The 21473-nt window shown below is 39.1% G+C and overlaps 1 long non-coding RNA gene across 1 annotated transcript; it reads left to right on the plus strand.

Moving 5' to 3' along the window:
* Positions 1 to 1999: 1999 nt before the first annotated feature.
* Positions 2000 to 5574, plus strand: LOC107779071 (uncharacterized). Its single transcript, XR_001646523.2, has 2 exons — positions 2000 to 2736; positions 5359 to 5574. It is a non-coding gene; the product is annotated as an uncharacterized LOC107779071 (long non-coding RNA).
* The last annotated feature ends 15899 nt before the right edge of the window (positions 5575 to 21473 follow it).

Here is a 21473-nt window from a genome sequence, read left to right on the forward strand (position 1 = left end):
TTGATGCTATTTGGGTGATTGTGAATCGACTGACCAAGTTTGTGCACTTCATTCCTGTGTGTACTACCTATTCTTCAGAGCGGTTAGCAGAGATTTATATTCGGGAGATTGTTCGCTTGCATGGTGTCCCAGTTTCCATCATTTAGATAGAGGTACTCACTTCACTTCGTAGTTTTGGAGAGCCATGCAGTGAGAGTTGGGTACTCAGGTTGAGTTGAGCAAAACTTTTCACCCTCAGACAGACGGCCAGTCTGAGCGCACTATTCAGATATTGGAAGACACATGTTACGCACTTGCATCATTGATTTTGGGGGTTCATGGGATTAGTTTCTACTGCTCGCGGAGTTTGCATATAACAACAATTATCAGTCGAGTATTCAGATGGCTCCATATGAGGCTTTATATGGGAGACAATATATATCTCTAGTTGGTTTATTTAATCCGAGCGAGGCTAAACTTTTGGGTACAGACTTGGTTCAGGATGCTTTGGACAAATTGAAGGCGATTCAGGAGCGACTTCGTATAGCGCAGTCAAGACAAAAGAGTTATGCTGACAAGAAGGTTCATGATGTGTCTAACATGGTTGGGGAGAAGGTTCTACTGAAGATTTTACCGATGAAGGGTGTTATAAGGTTTGGGAAGAAGGGTAAATTGAGTCCTCAATTTATTGGATCTTTTGAGGTGCTTCGGAAGATTGGGCAGGTGGCTTATGAGCTAGCTTTGCCACCTAGCCTGTCGAGTGTGTATCCGGTATTTCGTGTTTTTATGCTCTGGAAGTATATTGGCGATTTGTCTCATGTTTTGGATTTCAGCACGGTTCAATTAGATGGTGATTTGACTTATGATGTGGAGCCAGTGGCTATTTTGGAGCATTAGATTCGAAAGTTAAGATCAAAGGATATAGCTTCAGTGAAAGTGTAGTGGAGAGGTCGGCCTGTGGAGGAGGCTACCTGGGATACCGAGCGGGAGATGCAGAGAAGATATCCACACCTGTTTGAGGCTTTAGGTATGTTTCTTTACCCATTCGAGGACGAACGTTTATTTAAGAGGGGGGATGATGTAATGACCCGGCCGGTCGTTTCATGAGTTACCGCTCCATTTTCCCCATTTCTGCTTCCTTGTGTGTTGTTTAGCAGTATTTCATAATATCGTGTTGGTTGTGTTGTGTTTGGAGTGATCTTAGAGTGGAATGAGACACTTAGTCTCTTTTGAGTAAGCTTAAGTTGGAAAAAGTTAACCGGAAGTAGACTTGTGAGTAAATGATCTCAAAATTTGATTTTTATGGTTCAGATAGCTTCGTTAGGTGATTTGGTTCTTAAAAGCGTGATCGAAATGTATTTTGGAGGTCCACGATAGATTTAGAATTGAATTGGTGAAACTAGAATCTTGGCGTTTTCCGATTAGCAGTGGAAATCTTGATATCTGGGTCTGAATGGGTTTCCGAAAATTGGAGTAGGTCCGTTGTGTCATTTATGATGTGGGTGCAAAATTTCAGGCCCTTTGGATGAGGTTTGATAGGTTTTTGGATTGTAGACATGTGATTTTTGACCCTCCCCAAAATTTTACATATTTTATCATTTAAATACTTAGTCTAGGTCTAATATACTTATTTCAACTAATTTTTGACTCTTTTACATTATTTTATCACAAAATTAAAAATATAAAAAAATAGTTCCATATTTCTCTATTTAATTCACGTATTAGATATTTTTAGGAGGATATATTACTTTGAACCTATTTTATTTTATTTTAATATAATCTTTGAAAATGCAAAAATAGTTTCAACTTTAATTTTTAGTTTTATTTTTATTTTAAATATAATAGTTTATTAAAATCAATTAAGAGTTACTTTATACCTTGTTATAAGTATTTTTTTTTAAAAAGCAAATTAAATTTTCAGTATTTTTCTAGCCCGATTTGGTAGATTTAGAGCCTAATTCAACCCTTAGACCATAAATCCAAGCCCAATACCCAATACTCATTCCCTAACCCAACCCAATCTAAAAAGACCTAAAGAACCTGAAGAAGAGATATATCGTGAAGACCCCCCCTAATCGATCATCTTCTGGAGGAGACAAAAACACACAACTCCTCCTTCTTCCTGGACTGAACAGAAGCCTTAAAACGACCTTCAGATGCCGGACCACCTCCAACACCACTGGCCACTCCCTCGCCACCAACAATACTAACCGCTATTCCCTCACCTCCATTAATCTCCATATGAGCTGTCACTCTAGACCCCAAGCACAGCAGCGACCCCCACCAGCTTCTTCTTCTTCGAACACTTGCCAGAACAGACCACTCCTTCAGTCGTGGCTTCTTCCTCTTCTAGCCTTGAACACCTCTGAACGGATCCCCACTGTTACCCTCGCCCAAAAGACCCCCTGCTTCTTCAACCTTTGGACACAAGGAAGAGAACGACCTCCTCTCTCCAATTTTCGACCAGCGTACCTTCCCATTTCCCGTTTCCGTAGACAGAGATCGAGAGGAAGTTCTGGACAGAATCTTAGAAAATTTCTCTGCTGATTTTTTTGATTTCGATTTGAGTTTCGAAGTGATGGAATTCAAATGAGTGAAGGTGCCGAATTCGTGGGTGCTCGTTGAATGCCATCGGGTTTTGAAGTGTTTGTTTCAGTGCTCATTTGGTGGAATACGCTTCTGTTCGTTGAGTTTTAGTTGCCGCCTTCAAGTGTATTATTTTACCAACATCGAATTGATTGAAACTCCTTCTTCCAGGTCTGATTCTTTAGTTCTCCGCTCAACTTATCTTCTTTAAAACTTATGTGTTGTTTGTGTTGAAATGTTTGTTTGATCCATGTTAATCATATTTTGCTTCGTTAATCCTGATCACATCAATTGGTTAGGATTTACACGAACTAGATTGTGCTGAAATTTATCATGAAATATGGGATTGGGTTATGTTAAAAAGGGAGATGGATTTAGGTTGCCTTTAACATCTGAAGCCAGGAAATTTCAATTGATGAATCTATTATTATATATGGCTTCAATGGCTACGATGATTTTGCTTCCTTTTACACTATACATAGAGGGAAATGTAACAACATTTACATTGGAGAAAGCTAAGGATTACATGTGAGTTTTAGCCTGCCGTATGTTCTGAGATTGAGTTTGATATAATTTTGTTGTTCTTTATTCTCAATCTCGTTAATTGGACCGCTAGGAGCATGACTAGGCCGACCACATCGGGGTATGCAATCTTTAGGATTTTCGTTCGTTTGAGGAGAAAGGTCATTCCGTAGGTAAATTTATCCAGGGAATGCCCCGAAATATTTGTATATATTTTAAACAGGAGAATGCCTCGAAGTAAATGTAAATGGAGGCCGTGGCAACATCAATGGAGGCGTAGTATAGGCTAGCAAGACTTATTTCATTTTATTTTATTTTTCTTTTATTTGGTGGGGACGACGAGCCTCATGTGTGTTTACTTTATTTTTTCTGTGATTTTACCTCAATTTGAATATTTTAAAAGCCAACTAGATTGAGTACGCAACCGTACTAGTTAAGGGACTTGGGGAGTGCCTAACACCTTCTCCCCGAGTCAAATGAACCCCCTTAACCGAATCTCTGGTGCATACTTAGTTTTGGAGTCTCAAGTGTTTCGAAAGGAAAAAAAAATTATTTTAGAAAAATGGTGACCTGACACACCGAAATCAAACGTCAGGTGGCGACTCTAAATTATATCCTTTTGAACAAAATTTTTTGTCACTTTCAAAATTGAAAAACCCTTTTGAGCTTTGCAAAATCCTTTTATTTATTTATGTAGGGGTTAGTGAAGTTTGGTTAAAAAAAAGGAGTGTGACATCTCTGGCGACTCTGCTGGGGACCTGCAGGGTCGAGTTAGTACTTGATTTTGTTGTCTCTTAGAATATTTGGTTGAGGTTTTTATGCTTTTACATTAGCTTTACTTGACTTTTATTATGTTTTTATATTTTTGTTATTATTTGCTAATTGCTTATGTGTTTACAATTTTTGCTTTATATGTTTACTGCTTTATAACTGTCATCATTTGCATAACCCCGAGTCTTCTTTCTGCAACAAGTTTTTCGGAGTACGTTTGAGCGTACACAGTCTTTTTGTGAGTCACTCGTGTCTTTAGGGGGGTGTCGTGGGAGCGTGGAGTGGGCAGACAGCTAGAGCAGCCGCCATCGAACACGTGCCGCCCCGAATTGCCTTGTCTAGTGAACCCCAACCGTAGGTCAGCCTTTAGGTCATACTTATGTGCATCATATCATTTAAACCTAGCAGGGTTCGGTCCTAGGCACCGTGTCGCGTTGTAGAAGGCCTATCCAAATTATGTCAAAGTGGGCTTATGGCCCAAAAAGACATTTGATCATCCCTCTGTGCTACATGTTGCATCTCTTTAGGGGGCAAAAGGGTCATTTGGCGGACCAAGGATATTTGAGGGTGAAATAAAATAAAGTAGGTGATTTTACACTTTCCCATTATTTTCGAAAATCCAAAAAGATTTTACACTTTTTCATTATTTTCCAAAAAATTCAAAAAATAAAAGAGACAAAGAAAATCCAACAGATTTTACATCTTTTATCATTTTTCAAAATTCAAAAAAGGGAGGAAAAGAAAATCCAAAAAGACAAAAAATGTTTTTCCCCAATTAGTTGCCTTTTTAAAAAAAAACTTTCCTCCATGTCCGATCTTCCCGAACTACGCGAACCTGATTCTCATCTTTCGAGACGTGATAGGTAGGAAACCCACATAGGGTCCGGTCTTCGTAGTGAATTTTAGGTTCTTGGCTTCGCAGGGTAGCCAAATCTTGCATGTCTAGCCACCTTTGGCCACATCGGACATTGTTGCAAAATGGGGTCATTTTCGCAAAAGTGGTTCAATTACCCATGTCTTAGGATCTTGAGTCCACAACTAGGAGTTATATTACTTTAAGGCACGTCCTTATTGAGTTTGCATCTTTAGCCACTTTTGGCCACATCGGTGATTCTTGCAAAATAGGTCATTTTCGCAAAAGTGGTTCATGACCCATGTCTCAGAATCCTGAGTTCGCAACTAAGTGTCCCACTACCTTAAGGTTCGTCCTTTTGAGTTTGCATCTTCAGCCACTTCGGGCCATATCGATCATTTTTGCAAAATGGGGCATTTTTGCAAATTAATTTAGGGCCATGATGTTCGGAGTTTGAATCCATAAAAGCCTTAGTAAGGCATTTTCCTTGTCCATGAGGTCAATCTTGTTGAGTTTGCATTAATAGCCACTCTTGGCCATGCAAGTTAATTTTCAAAAATAGTTGTCTTGCATGTGTCCAATAGGAGGTGTGGTCTCACATAGTGTCTTGAGTCGCTAATCTATTTGGTCCTATTTTTCTCATTTAGGTATGGATCTACGTACCAGGACTCGAGCATGACAGATACCCCAGGACAATTGCGTTCAGGAGTTACTTGAGGAGACGTTTTATATTTTGAGCCTATTTTTTAAGTCTCTTAGGTGGTTTAAGAGTTTGTCGAGTCTTTCATTATCGTACATTCTATTTTGTATTTGAAAGACCAAAAAATATAAATGAAAAATTCAAAAAGATTTTTGTTTCTTAATTTATTTTGTCCATTACTTTTTCAGAACTACGCTTGATCTGATTCATGAGTGACATGATACGTAGGCAACCTACATAGGGTTCGATCGAATCATCATTTAAAAAAAAACAAAAAACAAAAAAAAGAAAAAGAAAACAAAAGAAGAAAAAGAGAAAAAAAGAATGAAGTTTTGGGACGTGAGAAATGAGCGGAAAGAAAAGAGGGGAAAAGAAATGAAAAACCAAGCGGTGTTAGAAAGGAAAATGAAGAAGGAAATGGGGCAAGAAGAGTAAAACTGGGATGCTGCCATATGACTTTCGTACCCTCGAAGCCATTCTAGAACCGTTAACTGTGACTAGGGACATTGCACGAAATGTGATATTTTTATCTGATAAATGTCCTAATGCTAACATGTTGGCTTCGTTTTGCTCTTCTATGTTACTTTCATTATTATTATAACAGAGGGTGGTTAGTTTGTGGCACTTTGGTGATTCGTCCATACAACACCAAAAAGCACAAGGCAGTTATGGCTAGCAAAGAAAAAGACACTGGGGTTGTACACCCACCAAGGGAGATTGTAGAATCAGAATAGGAACTGAAAGAGGAGGTCCGAAGGTTGAAACAGCAGATGACAGAAATGTATCAATCGTGGATCAGGGGACATCCTCCACCTTCCTTCCCAACTAAGTACACTGAAAACCTTACAACTATCCCACCACTAACATAAGCCCAGGTTCCTACTACTGTTGCTCTTTCCCCTCAACGCGACCCAGGCTTCAACCCTTACCACAATTACCCCGGCACTTCCTCCCAAACTTTCCATGCTCCACCAGCCAAAACAACCGCATTCTCAGCTCCAGATACCCAATACTATGCCCTAGAACTGACTTTCAAAGTCCCAGATCCTTATTCTTACACTCCTCACTTTGAGCCTCATGTTGAAACTGAGAAACCACCCAAGAACGCGGAGCAGGAGGAGATGTTTAGGAAGGTAAAGAGTCTGGAGCAATCATTGAGAAATATGCAGGGGTTAGGAAGCCAGGTGAGTATGGCTTATAAGGATATGTGTTTGTTCCCTGATGTTCAACTGCCTGCCGGGTTCAAGATGCCCAAGTTTAACTGTGAGCACGTGATTTTTGCCTCATACGAATTACTCCAAAAGAATTCCCAAAATTAGGTCTTTTCTTTAATTATGTGTTATTTTTAGGAATTATTGTGTGATTTTCCTGATTGTTTGCATACGTTTGTGTGCATGTTTAATTTTATTAATGCATTAAAAATACAAAAAAATATAGCATTTGCATTTAAGATTTGATTTTTATATTTTTGGAATTAATTAATAATTAGGTGTTTTACAAAAATGAAAATTCACAAAAATAACATATTTTTGTATTTTGGTCAAATTGTGTGATTTTCTTTTAATTTAGTATTTAATTATTTGTGATAGGTATTATTTAAAGTTAATTAATATTTTAAAGCTAATTTAGGTCTTTTATAATTTAATTAGGATTTTAATTTCAAATTTTGAAAGAAAAAGGAAGAAAAGAAAAGGAAAAGAATTAAATAAAAGAGAAGAAAATCGGAATTGGGCCAATCCAATTTAATCCCCAAGCCCAAACCAATTTTTTACCCCAGTCCAACCCAAAACCAGGCACATACCCGATCCGTCTCCAGCCTCAACCAAACGACGCCATTTTAGGCGTTTCATTCTGGACCGTTGAATCAGCCTGATCGAACGGTCCAAAACCTTCCTCACAACCCGACTTGTTCCCACACCCGGACCGCCCCACTTGAAACCAAAACGACCCCGTTTCCATTTATGATTTAATCATAGCCGTTGGATTCCAATCATCCAACGACCCTAATTAAATCAAACGCTTTAATATATCAAACCCCCCCAAACCCGGACCTTCCAATTTCATTCCCCCAATCTCTTCAGAGATCCAATATAACGCTGCCTCACGCCACCGCCCTCCGCCAACCGGAAATCGCCTCACGGCAGTTCCGGTGGTCCAATCCCTTCCAGAATTACACCCCAGAACCACCACGACCCCCTCTTTCCAAATTCATAACTACTTTCCCTCGAATCTTGCCAAACCTCTCGAATTTTAGATCTAAAGTTCAAATCCCTAAACCCCAAAGTTAATTTCCGTTAAATCCATGGCATGCATGATCCAGGTTTCCATTTTTATGATTTAGAAAGTTGATTCACGCGAAATTGATGGTTTTCCTTTGTTCTTGACAAAGAACAAGCGGTCATCATTAGTTTCGTGAAATCAGGACATCCGGTGTTTGGTTTCAAGCTAATATTGGTAAGTAGTCGTTTCTCTTTTGCTATCTGTGTTTGTTTATCATCCGTTTACCCCCTTTCTTATATTTTTTTAATATTGTTGATTGGTTTTAGTTTCTGAACCAAGGTTTTTTTTTATGATTAGTTCTGCATTTGTAATCGTTTCTTTGGCCTTTCAGTTTCGTCTTCTAGTGTTTAGAACGTTAATCTCTGATTTTGTTATATTATTTGTTCACCTTGCTTAATTGTCATTAATGATTTTTGAATTTCTGATTTTTTTTTATCTTATTGTTAATTAGTCTTGTCTCGACTTGATATTTTAGTTAATTCTAGTTCATTAGTTTAGCTTTAAAGTCAGTAATTTAATTAGGTTTTGGTTTGAAACCATTCAAATTGGTTTTCTGTTCTATTTTATCATGGATCGATTGGTTAACTTAATTTGGGGATTCATTTCTAACCCAGTTTCAACGAAGGCCCAAAGAATTTGTTCACCTACTTGGGTCAACTTGACCATTGTGATTTTCTGAAATAATAACAGGGTCATGGGGGTAATTTGGGTAGTCTAACTTAAGGGAACCTCAATAATTGAATTAGGTGGCTGCTAATAAGTGATAAGGTTTAGAAAGGGCAGTACTGAATTAAATTAAAAGCACTAAGTTAAGTGGGATTAAAAAATGGAAAAGATAAGTTGTAGTGGAAAATGCACTAATTAAATGCCCATTTAAGGAGGCAGTCTGGTACTCTGAAACGGATAGTCATTGAATACCGAGAGAAATAGAGAGAACACATAGATATACATGAGGGAGTCCAAAGAGAGAAAGAGAAAAAAAAAAGATAGAAAGAGAGCTGGAGAAACGACTAGAAATTGCATAAGAAATTTCTGCAATCTTTTGATATAAATTGGTCTTAGTTCTGTTCTTTAAATTCGTTTGTTAGTCAGAAATTTTAGATTTTAAAAGAAGTTCTGATTCTGGGTTGAAAAATGGTTTAATTCTGAGAAGTTCTGGTTTGAAGCTATTTTGATTTTTGAAGTTATTGTTACATTGCTGAAGATTAAACTGGTTAGCTGCTATTGATTACTACTTCCTCACTCCCTCTTTGTTTTTTCCTTATTCTCAGGTATATGTTCTTTAATCCCACCTAATGTAAAGCATTGTGATTTGGAAATATGATGATCTGGAGCATAGTGTCAATTTGTTATCTTTGTAGTAGTTTAACTGTGTTCCTATTTTAAATCCTTAGTTGTATGATGCATAGATTCTTTTGCTGGTTGGTGACAATGTCCCTTAAGGACTGTTTATTGGCTTCATTTGTTTTTTTTTAATATTTAAAGTCACTGATGCTAGTTCACCATTGCTGGTCGTTAGTTGATTTATTGACTATGTTACTTGTTACTTGATGATTATGATTTCCGTGATATGATCCTTTCATTTTCGGCATTTAAATTAATGAACTAAACATGTTTCCAGCTGAATTTGGAGTCAATAAATATGTGCTATATTTCATGTTGTTGGAGATTTTTTTGTTTTTTTTTCAAATTGGAAGTCTTAGTTTGAACTTTGAATGGTCTCGATTAATCAATGATGATATAGAATTGTTAAATTACAATATTAGATACTGGTTTTATGAGGAGAAAAGAGAGTTTGAGTTGCAGTTTGGACTGCTAGGAGGCCAGGGATCTGAATAGGGCTGTCGTTCATTCAGTAGCCTAGTATGGTTTATTTGTTGATTAGTCTAGCTTTCAATGTTAAGTAAGAGTGTAAGTATAGAAATTGATCTCAGATATTTCTTGGTATGAAGTTATTGTTATTGCTTAGCTTATTTGTGAAGGAATGGTTTAAGATTGGTACTGAGCTGTGTAAGGAGTCAACTGTGGCTGATTTTCGCATTACTTGTTCTTTTCTCTAAAAAAAAAAGAATATTAACTTATAAACACTGTAGTTTGCTTTAGTTGAATAAAATCCTTTGAAATAATTTGAGGAGTTCCATGCCAAATAAAATCTCAAAACGCATGGTTCTCACTTAATTAATTTTAATCCTTAGAAATTGGGACGTGCCCTTCAGCGAATTTTCATGGCATCCCGCAAAGTTAACAACGCATTAGTTGCTTTAGGCGCATCTTTTAATAAGATTACCTTCCTAAACTCAGGTGCACATTTATGTGACCCAAATCCAAAATCTCAACAATGTTAAAATATGTCGAAGACCACGGGTGCATTTATGTGACGTGGTTCGAGACGTGTTTTAATAAAGTTGCAATCTTCTTAAAAATGAATAAAAGCGGTTAAAGTCAAAATTTGCACATAGGTTTAAAGTGTTTAAAATCAGACAAATAGGCCAAATATGACAGTTGAGCGACCGTGCTAAAACTAAGGAACACCTTCTCCCGGGTTAACAGAATTCTTTATCCGGATTTCTGGTTCGCGAACTGTAATACAAAGTCATTTCTTTTCCTCGATTCGGGATTCAACCGGTGACTTGGGACACCATAAATTTCCCAAGTGGCGACTCTAAATTAAATAAACCAATCCTGTTTAGATTGTCCTTTAAATGGAAAAACTCCTTTACGCCCTGCGGGCGCAGGTAAAAAGGAGGTGTGACAGCTCTGGCGACTCTGCTGGGGATCGAACCCAGAATCTCTAGTTCAGGGTTCTAGAATTCAAGCTTAGAATAATTGTTATAATTGGCTTTATTTATTTTCTGATTTTATTACCTGTTTGGGCCTAATGTGCTAGATGTTGCTTTTACCGCTTTGATATTATTTAAACTGTATATATAAACTGCTACGTAACCCCTCTCTTCTCTCTCCTGAGGAGTGCACGCTGGTCATGACTTCTTTCTATTAGTGTCATATCCCAAAATAGAACGAGGATTCAGAGGAGTTGCAAAATCGGATGATCTTTTGGTTACCGGTACACAGCTCCCATCCTCGGCTCGAGTTGTCCGCTCGGGTAAGCCAGGTCTAGAACAATACACCCAGACATTAAACCTAGTATAACAAAACCTCATGCCGGATCCCTAGTAGGAATGTTTGTCTGCATCATTTGCATTTTTTGACTTAGGGGACTCAACATAGGGGTTGGGTACGTCTAGGACAAGCAACCTGAAATGAAATGACCATCCTGCTGCATCCTATTTGTTTTACGCATTTATTTGCTTCAAATTTGCATGCTGACCGGCTACTGAAAATACGGGAATATCGGAAAAAGTGGGAAAAAGAGAAAAAGAAAAATAGCAGTGTAGAGAGATAATTACCTATTTTTAGAAAAAACCAGTACCCAAATAGCGTCGAAACTCTGCCAAAATTTTGAGAAAATGAAAAAAAAATGTTTTTAGTGTGATTTACTTGAAAAAAAACAAAAGAAAGAATTCTTGTTTTCCAAATTAGTTTATTTTCTTTGCCCGAACTACGCCAGTTTGATTCTCACAGGGTGTGAGATACGTAGGCAACCCTCATCGGGTCCAACTTCCTTTTCGCAAAAATAGCCAAAATAACAAAATTTTACTTTTATTTGAAAAATAGTTAGAGTGATGCCATTCTTGTCAGAAATAGCCGAATGTCCTTAAAAAGGGCGCCGGAAGGCCGTTTTTTCAAGAACAGCCACCTGTGGTCATTTTTTTCCAAGGCTTTCACCAGTGAGCCAACACAGCCTTAAAATCTTCGTTCTCGAAGTGCTGAAAGACCATATTTGCAAAAATTGGGTTTTTATTTTATTTTTAAAAAAATGTGTGTTAATTTTATTTTGAGTCAAATAAGTCTTAAAATTTAAACACCCCAATAAACATGCAGAATGAGCACGAGTCAGAATTTACCGGTAACAGTTATGAACAAAATCCCTTTGGAGTTGCATATGTGGTGGGAAGATCTGGGCAAGTCAGAGCAGGATAAGGTCAATCTACATTTGGGGGGTCTCGTCTCACAGGGTTATTAAAGATCAGACCTAGAGGAGACATCATAAAGGCTTTGGTTACGTTCTGGGACCCGACCCATAACGTATTTCACTTCTCGAATTTTGAACTCACCCCGACCTTGGAAGAGATAGCAGGTTATACGAAAAGTATTGCAGGTTTGAGGCATAAGTATCTGATCGCTCCAAGGGCCGTTAACTCTCACAAATTCATGGATTTGCTAAAGATAAGCAAGGGAATCCCATATTTCGAGTTGGAAAGGGGTTTTTCCACTCTACGTTTTATATACCAGAAGTACGGGCATGTAGGAGGGTTCAATGATCCAGAAAGTGGGGTTTGCAGTAAAGGGAACCGAACAAAATGGGACGAGCATAGGCGTTTCGCTTTCATGGTAGCATTCTTAGGCCTTGTGGTGTTTCCTCGAAAAGACGGGAATATCGATTTGCGGGTGGCTGGAGTCGTCAAGGTCCTAGTTACCAACGTCAATAGCACTCTCGCCCCTATGATAGTGGCTGAGATATACCGAGCTCTCACAGCTTGTAAAGGTGGGGCAGACTTCTTCGAGGGATGCAATTTGCTATTACAAATGTGGATGATCGAGCACTTGTGCCACCACCCTCAGTATATGAGTTATGGATCCGCAGAGAAAACTGCATTGAAGAATTCAACATAAGGGTTTCAGGGTTCAAGTTACCGGAAGGGTTTGGAGAATGGATAGCCCGCCTTCGCGCCATCACTACGGGACAAATAGAATGGACACTAGGTTGGCTTCCTGTTGAAGAAATTATGTATATACCCGCCGCAGGTCCTTACTTCCTCCTAATGGGTCTTTGAGGTATTCAGCCTTACACTCCCTACCGAGTGATGAGACAATTAGGAAGTTGTCAGGTGATGCATCCAGATGAAGATCTTAGTATCCACGCGGTTGAGATTAGTTCCGACGGCCAATTTCACAAAGAAACAGTTCGTTCTGTTTGGAACGAGTGCCAGTATTTGACGGCAAGCACCGAGTGCGGAACCTATCTAAAGGCGAGGTCTCACCCGCCTACCTTGCCTGGTATAGAAAGAAGAATGCTGCAAGGGCCGAATCAAAAAGACCGACCAAAAAACCACACATTCAGGAATTCGTCGAGGCATCGCAAGAACCGTGGGCTTGGTTGGCCAAAGTAAACGAGTACAGGGCCACAATAGGAAAGCTGGAAAAGCAAGTCAAAGACCTTCAATTCGAGAATGGCTTACAAGCAGCGGCGGATGAGGGTGAAAAGAAAAGGCTAGCCAAAGAAAATGAGGCCCTCCGAGCTCAAATTCAGAAACTGAAAGTAGCGGCAGAAAATCCAGTCCGAAGTAACAGAGATGAAAAGCTCGTAGCTAACCTAAGGCAGAAAGTGAGTAACTATAGTTTCTATTTGAACAAAGCAGAAAGTGAACTGGCCGGGGCTAAAAATCAATTGGCTAAAAATGTAGATGAACGGGTATGTCTGGTTAAGCAGTTGAGAGAAAGGTACGATGATAAGGTCGCGGGGTTGAAGAAAAGGGTTATAGACATGAGAAACAAAATGATCAAGCAGGCAAAAGACTTCAAAGTTGAAAGGGAACACTGTTACACGACGTTGGTGTAGTTAGAAATAGACTTGCAACAACTTTAGGAACAAAACTATGCAGCCAAGCAAACTTTGGAGGCCAGGGCCCAGCAGATTGGGCGTTTGTTACAAGAAAAGGGCGTCATAAGAGAGATAATTAGAAACATCGCTGACTATATTGTTATAAAGTGCCACATTTGTAAGGATATGACTCACACTACATTCTTTGCAGCGGTGATGACCTTTATTAAACAAATAATGAACAACTTGGACCGACTTCAAAGGGATCTTGCACATAGGCCCGTGGCGAGACCGAATGATGTCCCACGGACACCAGGAGCATTGATGTACTCATGATTTTCCGTTTGAATTTGTATTTCCTTTTCTGTCAGAGTCTATGAGTCATGTTAGGTTTGTATTTTCTTTCTGTTTTGAATCTGTATTTCTTTAGAGTATGATAGCTTAATTTCGGAGTCTGTTTGTCGTCTTTTGCGTCAGAATCTGTTAGTCTTTTGAAATTTGTTGATATTGAGTCTTTGTAATCGAAACATCTGTTTTTATAAAAGCTAAAAAACCCAAAAATGTTTTATTTACTTGCACACTTATCTGACAGAACTACGCACAGTCTGATTCATGCAGATACGTGATACGTAGGCAATCTCTATAGGATTCGACCACCACTAAAAAAGAAAAAAAAAAGGGAAAATGAAAAATAAATAAAGAAGGATAGAATAAAGGAAGCTTAAAAGAAGGGGCTCAATTTGAGAGGCCGGAATGACGCACGCAACTGAAGCAAATGCATGATAGAAATGGTTAATTGCCTAGGTGCATTGCATCCCAACGTGTAATTACATATGTGTTAAACTCTAAAAAACTAACAAGTTTGTTGATTTCCAGAGAATTCAAGCAGTTAGTTTATTTAGAAGATACTGGCATATTATCATTACCAAACCAGATCGAAGGGACCAATACCGTAAATCATGTCTATCCCGGATGTCGACACTAGTGTTGAGGTAGAGGAGTTGGACGTCAATAAAATGAAAGATGAGATGCTCAAGCTTAAGCAACAGATGGCCGAAATGTACCAGGCCTGGTCCAAAGGGCAATCACCGCCATCTTACCCAGCCAACCCGGCTTTTACCCCACCATTAGCTCAGCCTCAGGATCATCCCGCCACCGATCCAAGTTTTCCCATTTATCAACACTACCATGGCACTACTTCTCATACGCCACAAGCTCCACCACCAAAATCAATTCCATACCCTCCTCTGCCAATCACCCCTGTCTTTGTGGCATCTCCACCAGCTGAACTCCATAAATCCCCGAGTGAACCTGTGTTTCAAGCGTAGGACAACCAGTATTATCCCCCGGAGCTTACCTTCAAAGCGCCTGAAGCCTATCCACATGATCCACATTCTGACCTACCTGGGAAAGCAGAAAAACCGGCCAAAAATCCTGAACAGGAAGAGATGTTCAGAAAAATGAAAAGCATAGAACAATCCTTCAGGGATATGAGAGGGTTAGGAGGTCAGGTGAGTGTAGCTTACAAAGACCTATGTTTGTTCCCAAATGTACAACAACCGACACGGTTCAAAATGCCCAAATTCGACTTGTACAACGAACACGGTGATCCGGTGGCTCATCTGAGAGGTTTTTGTAGCAAGATGAGGGGAGCAGGCGGAAGAGATGAATTACTGATGGTGTATTTCAGCCAAAGTTTAAGTGGATCGACATTAGAATGGTACACCAGACAAGATCATAGCAGGTGGTACACATGGGACGATTTGGCCCAAGCATTCGCTTGTCACTTTCAATATAATCTTGAGATCATTCCGGACCGACTGTCCCTGACCAAACTGGAAAAGAAGCACAGTGAAATCTTTAGAGAATATAGTTTCCGGTGGAGGGAGTGTGAGCACGTGATTTTTGTTTTACGCGACAATCACTCCAAAAGAAACACAAATAATAGCAATCGGTCTTGCTGTACAATTTTTGGATTTTTCACGTGGCATTTTGTTAATTATCTATGATTTTTGCCCATTTTTATTTTTTTATTAAAAAAAACAGAAAAAATGTGTCGTGTGTAATTAAACCGTATTCCGGTTATTAAAAGGAAAAATTGCGAAAAATGCATCTTTCAATTTTGTCATTAAGTGGTGCTATTTTAATTGTGTGTTAATTATTGTTTAATGTTTTTATAGCATTATTTGGCATTTTAAATAAGAGATTAAAAAGAAAAAAAAGGGAAAAGGAAAAAAGGATCCCCGGATTGGGCCAGTTTGAACCAAATAAAACAGGCCCAAAACCAAGATAACCCAATCCAGGATCCCTGTTTTACCCGGTCCAATTGAGTTGGCCACATAACCGTCCAAACGACGTCGTTGAGACACTATTGATCTGGGCCGTTGATCTCAGAATGATCAACGGCCAAGATCACATCCCCCGTACCCACGAACAAACCCGACCCGTTCAACCTTGGTCCAACCCAGCCCCGTGTATTTGAAACGACGCCGTTTTCCCTTTAGTACATAGATCACAGCCGTTGATCACCAGCAATCCAACGGCCAACATCCATTACTCACCCCCGTATATAAACCCTTCCCCTTTCACCCCGCGCCTAAACCAAACCCCCCTGCCTTAGGTCGTCCCCTTCACAGACCCCAAACTATGGAACCCTAGCCGCCCCCCATTTCCCCTCACCAAAAACCTGGCGGCATGGACGCCGGTGACCCCCACCTTAACACCTTAAGACCATCTTGACACCCTGAATATGGATCTGCAAACCATTGATCTCGAACCTTCCCCCATCTTCTCGAATCCTCATTTGAAGATTCGAGCAGAACTCCGATCCACACCGATCTACCCCAGTTTCATACCAGGCAGTCCCCGGACCTCCCTCGTGACCAAACCATGCTTGGTTTGGTCCGAATCTAACCAGGGAAACCTAGATCCCAAATCTACCCTTAAGAACCCTAGAAGTTCTGATGCCTGGTTTGTGTCCGTTTGAGCCAAGTGATTAGGGTCTAATGGACCTTAATCGAAGTGTTCTCAGTTGAGAACACTTCGATTAAAGTCCGTTCAACCCCAAGAAGGTTCTCTTCAAATATGAGTTTGGTTTTCTGATTTTTCCAAGGATTTTAAGGTAAGTTTGTTTCTCTTTTCTTTATTCATGTCATGTGTTTGTTAAAGGTTTTCTGTTTGTTATCAACTGTTGTTGCCCACCTTGCCCAGACTTCTGTATTTGTTCAAGTCTTTTCCTTATTTACTGATAATGTATGTGTGTGTAAATTACATAGTCGATTGAATTTGAAATTGGTCATTTAATTAGTTCCCAGGGTCATTTTTGTTTTGACAGTGAAATCTGAACCCCCTTTTGTTGATACTGTTGGATTCCTGATTATTGGTTTTGATTATATATGTTATAATTAGTATAGTCGATTTGTTACATGTCGTCAAATAGTTTCAGTTGTTGAATGATAACAATTTGATCTGTTCTTGCTGAACATTGTTTGAATCAAAATTGAGAATCGAGTATAGCTACTTATAGTTGTTGATTTGAATCAGAAACTTAAGGGATTGGATTATTAGTTGCCATCTGAATTGGTGGCATGTGCATTTGTGCACAACATGTGCATAAAGGCCCTTTTGAGATGAGGAATAACTTGACAGCATGTGCTGTCAAGTTATATTCCTGCTGCCCATGTCTGCTTTTTAGTTTAATAAGGTGATTAAAAGGGGTTTGTCAGGGAATATCATGGGAGGGTCTTATTTTAAGTAGTTGAGTGGAAAGAAAACAGATCACATGGAGGGGTTCTGATTTGTCTAACAGGCTGTTAAAGGGCTGATGCTAGGCTTATAAAATAGGGGAACTTCCATTAGAAAAGGGGGACTCAGACTGGATTTTTGAGCAACTCAGACAGATTTCAAGACTGGAAATTGGCACTGGATTTTGAAAAGAAAAGAGATAGTGAGAGGGATATCACAGAGAGGCATATACAGACACATAAACAAGAGAGAAAAACATACAAAAATCAGAAACTGTTTCTTCCTACTATTGTTTGGGTTTCATTTGTTCAACCTGTTCAATCAATCCTGATTTATTCCAAGTCTCGACTAAGTCTATTGTTTGGGTAGCATTGTTTGTTCTCCTGGACTTGGTTTTGTCTTGAAGCATTGTGTCTACTGCACTGGGTGTTGCTATTTGTGTTGTTACTACTTGTTCTATCGGCTATAGTTGCACTTTGTTCTGGGATTTGTCCTGTTGTTGTCTGCTGTTACTGCTGCTGCATTTGTTGCCATTGTTACTCTGCTGACTTCCCTTCTTCTTCAACTGTAAACACTTCCAGGTACACAACTTCTGAACCATGTGTTGTTGAAAGCTTGAAGTTTTGAAGCAGAAATAAAGAAACGAATGTTGTTTACTTCACGATGCTTATGTTCAAAATATAGCCATAGTTTAAATGATAAGTTAGCCTGCATTTGTGTAACTTCAAACTGCAATTGCTCTGTATGAATTAACATACATTCTGATTTGAGATGAACTATTAGATAGCATTTGTTTGTTAGATCAGACGTGTTTTAATGCATATAACCATTGGGTTTTATTTTAGTTATGACATTATAACATAGAATCATGGCAAGCATCTGTATGTGTTTGGTCTAGACCTCTGAACTATCAAATCTGTTGTATTTGATTCCGTTTGACTTCAGGATGAATGTACCCCAGACAAATTCTCATGTGGTTACGTTAACAGTTCGACCATGTACGCCAACTCCCTTGTTAGATTACTTGTTCCGATATAGGCTCAATATGGGTTTCGATATAGATTCACTATTTCGAAATAATGAGACGACTTTTGAGGAAAACTAATAGGCATTTTTGAGTTTAATTAGTAGTAGTTTTCCTAATAAAACAACCGATTCCATTAATCAAAGCCCAAATAAGCTAGTTTTAAAATTCAAATTTGAAGGTCGTTTAATGTAAGTTTAGTATATGTTATTAGTTTGTTTGCCATCTCCCTTAGCCAATTAACAAGCGTATTCACTCGTTGAAGACAAGTCATGAGGTAACTCTCATAAACAACCAATTACGTAATAAAACAAAAATTCGGATTCGGCAAACATATTAAAGATTTAGTATGTAGTTGTTTAAACAAGTAAATTTGGTATCCTCTTCCTTTTATTTTTTAGAGACAAACGTAATAGAAAAATATAGTCACTATAGGTTTATCCTTTAATTAAAATTGAGACGAGCCTCGACAAACAAAAACGAACAAGCTGTGGGGCCCTCTAAATGTATATACTAAAATACTTCGAATTCGGGATAGGCCGTTTAGTGAATTTTACGGCCTTCCCAAAATAACAGTACGTTAGTTGCTCTAGGTGCGACTTAATTAAATTACATTCTTAAATTCGGGTGCACATTGATGTGACCCAAATCCAAATCTCAACGGAGTCTAAATGTGTCGACGACCACGGGTGCATTGATTGTGACGTGGTTCGAGATGCATTTTCACGACGTTGCAATCCTATAAAAAAATAAAAATGACAATAATAAAAGCGGTTTAAACTTAATAAAAGCACATAAGTCACAACATGTATTTAAATCAGATATTTAGCCATTATAACAATTTAAGCGACCGTGCTAGAACCACGGGATTCGAGGGTGCCTAACACCTTCCCTCGGATCAACAGAATTCCTTACTTAGAATTTCTGGTTCGCAGACTTCATTTGGAAAAGTCGAAAAATTTCCTCGATTTGGGATTCAAGATAAACCGGTGACTTGGGACACCAAAAGCCAAACCTTTCCCAAGTGGCGACTCTGAATTAAATAAATAATCCCATTTCGAATATTGTCACTTAAATTGGAAAAACTCCCTCGCGCATTTTTACCCTTCGGGGCGGGGCGCGCAAAAAGGAGGTGTGACAGCTCTGGCGACTCTGCTGGGGAATAGTATACCCAGAACCTCCGGTTCAGGGTTCAAGAATTCGAGCTTAGAATAATTGTTATATTTGGCTTTATTATCTGATATTTATTACATGTTTTGACATAACGTGCTGCAATGTTTGTTTTTTACTACTTTGATATTATCTAAACCGTATATAAACTGTGCCGAACCCTTCTCTCTTCACCTCAGGGGAGAAGCTCGCTGGTCGAGGCTCCCTATTCTGTTAGTGTCGATACCTGAAATAAGAAAGAGGACGAACAAGTTACGAAGTTGGACGGCCTTTTGGTTCCCGGTAAGTTGCCCCTCCTCGACTCGAGTTGTCTGCTCGAGTACACAGTCTAGAACATCTACCCAGGTTATAAACCTAGTATAACGAAACCTCATGCCGGATCCCTAGTAGGAACGCTTATCTGCATCATGTTGCATTTGACATAGGGGACTCAACACAGGGGTTGGGTCCGTCTAGGACAGGCAACCTGGAATGAAAAGACCATCCTGCTGCATCCCATTTGTTTTGCGCATCTATTTGCTTCAGATCTGCATGTCGATCGGTTTCCGAAAAATTTTCAAAAAAAAAAGAGAATAACGGGGTAGGGAGATAATTACTTATTCTTTTGAAAAATAAAACCCAATGTCCAAGTAATGTCAAAACCTCACCGGAATTTTCTTTTTTAAAAAAATATATATATAAAAAAAAATGAAAAACAAAGCTTGTCTTTCAGTTTGACTATTCCTTTTAATCACTTTCAAAATCCAAAATACATATAAATCAAAGCTTGTTTCGTTTGTAGTACCTCTTTAAAAGATTTTCGAAACTTCAAAAAAATGAAAAAAAAGGAAGTTTAAAAGTATTTCCTTGGTCTCTTTTCAAAAATAAATACTATAATAAAAAATATATATATCAAAATTCCAAAAAAAAAACAGTTATTCTTCTTTTCTTTAAAGGATTTTATTTTTGTTTCCCCTATTTTGATCCGACCGAACTACGCCGGTTTGATTCTCACACGGTGTGAGATACGTAGGCAACTCTCATCGGGTCCAACCTCCCGTTTTGCAAAAAAAAAAAAATCTTTAAAAAAAAAGATCTAGATAATTTTAATTTTTGAGTCTAATAAAAGTTTTTTTTAATCACCCTAAATAAATGTGCAGGATGAGCACGATACAAAACGAACCTTTTTCAATGATGACCAAGATCCCTTTTGAGTTGCGATTATGGTGGAACGACTTAGCAAGGAGGGGCAAGGCAAAGTGAGGAAATATCTGAAAAATCTCCCGGATCTACTAGACATTCAGCCTCGGGGCGATATTATCAGATCATTGGTCACTTACTGGGATTCGGCGCACAATGTATTTCATTTCTCAGACTTCAAGCTCACCCCGACTTTGGAAGAAATAGCGGGATACATTGGGGGTGATGAAGCTCCGTTAAGGTTCAAATACTTTATTGCACCTAGGGCCATCACGGTACACCGGTTTCTGGATTTTCTGAAAATACCCCGAACATTTCACCATCCAGATCTTGCCAAAGGTTTCTGCAGTCTCCACCTCATGTATGCTAGATACAGTCACGAGGGCGGGTTCAATAAGCCGGATCCCAGTTCGCGACAGAGAACAAGATATTTCAAACTGTGTAGTAAAGGCAACCGACAGAAGTGGGATGAACACAGGCTGTTAGCTTTTATGACAACCTTCTTGGGTCTTATAGTGTTCCCAAGGAAGGACGGAAACATCGATCTAAAAATAACTGGGGTCGTCAGTACTTTGCTTACCCAAGATAAAAGTACTCTAGCGCCTATGATTATGGCTGACATTTTCCGGGCTCTCACTGCTTGTCGAGCCAGGGGCGACTTTTTCGAAGGATGTAACCTACTGTTGCAAATATGGATGACCGATCATTTATGCCACCGCTCCCCGCTCTTGGGTTACGGTTCGCCCGAAAAAACTTGTATTGGAGAATTCTACACTAGAATCAAAGGTTTCAATCTACCTGAGGGCTTCACATCATGGACCTCATTTTTCCGAACTCTCACTGCTAGCCAAATCCAGTGGACGCTCGGATGGTCGCCTATTGAGGAAATCATATACATGCCGGCAACCAGGCCCCACTTTCTGTTGATGGGACTTAAAAGCATCCAACCCTACGCACCATATTGGGTTTTGAGGCAACTTGGGAGATATCAAGTGGTGCCGAA

The sequence above is a fragment of the Nicotiana tabacum genome, chromosome 10, assembly GCF_000715075.1.
Source record: "Nicotiana tabacum cultivar K326 chromosome 10, ASM71507v2, whole genome shotgun sequence".
NCBI lineage: Eukaryota > Viridiplantae > Streptophyta > Magnoliopsida > Solanales > Solanaceae > Nicotiana > Nicotiana tabacum.